This window comes from Stegostoma tigrinum, chromosome 47 (assembly GCF_030684315.1).
Source record: "Stegostoma tigrinum isolate sSteTig4 chromosome 47, sSteTig4.hap1, whole genome shotgun sequence".
Taxonomy (NCBI): Eukaryota; Metazoa; Chordata; class Chondrichthyes; order Orectolobiformes; family Stegostomatidae; genus Stegostoma; species Stegostoma tigrinum.
Genome location: NC_081400.1, coordinates 1,738,637 through 1,742,103, shown reverse-complemented (window position 1 = coordinate 1,742,103; position 3,467 = coordinate 1,738,637).

The following is a 3,467-nucleotide window of genomic DNA, read 5'->3' as shown; positions in this document are numbered from 1 at the left end:
ACACACACCTCTCCCACACACACACACCTAACCCCCACACACACACACACCTCCCCCCAACACACACACACCTTCCCCCACACACACACACACCTCCCCACCACACAACACCACACACCTGCCCCCCCACACACACACCTCCCCCCCCACACACACACCTCCCCCCACACACACACCTCCACCCCCACACACACACCTCCCACCCCACACACACAACCCCCACACACACACCTCCCCCCCACACACACAAACCTCCCCCCACACACACACAAACCTCCCCCCGACACACACACCTACACCCACACCTACACTCCCACACACACACACTTCACCCCCCACACACACACACCTCCCCCCACACACACACACCTAACCCCCACACACACACACACACACACACACACCTCCCCCCCACACACACCTCTCCCCCCCATACACACACCTAACCCACAACACACACAAACCTCCCACCCACACACAAACCTACCCCCACACACACACCTACCCCCCCACACACACACCTACACTCACACCACCTCCCTCCACACACACACACCTCCCCCACACACACACACACCTCCCCACACACACACACACCTCCCCCCCCACACACACACACCTTCCCCCCACACACACACACACACACCTCCCCCCCACACACACACACCTCCCACCCCCTCACACACACTCCCACCCCCTCACACACACCTTCCCCCCCACACACACACACACACACCCACACACACACACACAACCTCCCTCCCACACACACACACACCTCCCCCCCCACACACACACACCTCCTCCCCACACACACAGACCTCCACCCCACACACACACCTCCCTCTAGCACACACACGCTCCCCTCTCCCGCTCTACACACACTCCCCAGATCACACACACAACTCCCACACCCACATACACCCTCTCCCCCACACACATACACACACCCGCCACACCCAGACACTCACCCCTCACTCACATACGCGCTCTCCCCCACACACATACACACACCCCGCCACACCCAGACACTCACCCCTCACCCACATACATCCTCTCCCCCACACACAACCCGCCACACCCAGACACTCACCCCTCACACACATACACCCGACTACCACACACACTCCCCCATGCCCACAAACACAAACCCCACACATGTATACATCCTCCCCAACGCACACACATACACTACCCCCCCAACATACATGCCCAAAAACTGAAACACATACATACACTCCCACGCACATACACAAACACCCCGACACACACAATATCATACACCCACACGCACTCAAACACACTCACATACACAGAAATAACCACACCCACTCGCCCACACACACACACGCCTCATACACACACCTCACACACACACCTCACACACACACACGCACACACCAACCGCACCACACAGAAACACCCACATAAACACAGACACACACGTGCACACACACACTCCACACCCACACAGACTCTCACTGGGGTAAGGTGCCTCACCAACCCCCCCACACACACACGTACACAGACACATACCACGCACACATACACACATATACACAGACTCTCACTGGGGTAAGGTGCCCCCCCCCCCCCACACACACACACGTACACAGACACATACCATGCACACATACACACAGAGGTAAGGTGCCCCCCCCCCACACACACGTACACAGACACATACCACGCACACATACACACATATACACAGACCCTCACTGGGGTAAGGTGTCCCACACAGACACACATACTGACTCTCACTGAGATACGGAGTCCAACACCCCCCCACCCCACACACACACACACACACACACACACACACACACACACACACACACACACACACACACACACACACATGGCTAGGCTATTTACACTTCCCAGGGACCTGGGGATAGACGGAGGAGGATGTGGGGTAGATGGAGAAAATGAAGGCTCAAGGAGAAGCAAGGCCAGTGGGTGGGCTGTGGGATGGGGGGTGTAGATGGGTTGGGGATGGGGTGTAGATGGAGAGGAGTGAATGGTGTAGATGGGCTGGGGGGTGGGGGAAGTAGATGGGGGGTAGGTGGGATGTAGTTGGAGGGCAGTGGGTTTGTAGATGGGTTGGGGGTGGGGTGTAGATGGAGGGGAGTGGGGTGTAGATGGAGGGGAGTGGGGTGCAGATGGAGGGGAGTGGGGTGCAGATGGAGGGGACTGGGGGAAGTAGATAGGGGGAGTGGGGTGTAGATGGAGGAGACTGGGGGAAGTAGATGGGGGGAGTGGGGTGTAGATGGAGGAGACTGGGGGAAGTAGATGGGGGGAGTGGGGTGCAGATGGAGGGGACTGGGGAAAGTAGATGGGGGGAGTGGGGTGTAGATGGAGGGGACTGGGGGAAGTAGATGGGGGGAGTGGGGTGTAGATGGAGGGGACTGGGGGAAGTAGATGGGGGGTAGTGCGCGAAGTAGATGGGAGGAGTGGGGGAAGTAGATAGGGGGCAGTGGGGGAGGTAGATGGGTTGGGATGGGGGAAATAGATGGGTTGGGGTGGGGATGGTAGATCCAGGGGGTTGGATGGACCAGAAGTACACAAGGTTCCTGCCTCACAAATGCCAGGCCATGACTCTCGCCAATAAGAGAGAATGTAACTGCTGACCAATTCCCATCACTGAAATCCCCCCCCCCCCACCACTATCAGTATCCTGGGGGTTACCATTGACCAAAACCTCAACTGGACCCAACCACATCAACACAACAGCTATAGGAGCAGGACAGAGGCTGGGAATCCTGCAGCGAGTAACTCCCCTCCTGACTCCCCAACACCATCCAGGACAAAGCAGCTTCTGCTTGATTGGCACTAAATCCACAAGCTTCCCACTCCCTCCGCCACCAACGCTTGGTCGCAGCAGTGTGTACCCTCTACAAGATGCTCTGTAGAAATTCACCAAAGATCCTCAGGCAGCACCTTCCAAACCCACGATCACTTCCATCGAGAAGGACAAGGGGCAGCAGGTACATGGGTGTAGCACCCCCTGCACATTCCCCTCCACACCACTCACCATCCTGACTTGGAAATATATCGCCGTTGCTTCACTGTCACTGGGTCAAAATCCTGGAATTCCCTCCGTAACAGCATTGTGGGTCAACTCACAGCAGGAGGCCCATAGCGGTTCATGAAGGCAGCTCACCCCCACCTACTCAAGGCCAATTAGGGACGGCCAAGATATGGTGGGCCAGTGCGCAAATACCATGTTCCATGGATGAGTAAAAAAAAAATTGTTGTTTTGGGTGAGAGAAGAGAGTTTTTCCAGCATAGTAAGAGAGCCTTCTATCCAATGCCTCTGTCCTAATCTCAAACATCCATCTATTTTACTCCCATGCTCCTGCTCTCAACCCACAGCCTCATATTTTATGGCACTTCTCGTGCTGAGCTAAATACATCTTCAATGTCTGGAGGGCTCCTGCCCATCTGTTAGGCAGTGAATTCCA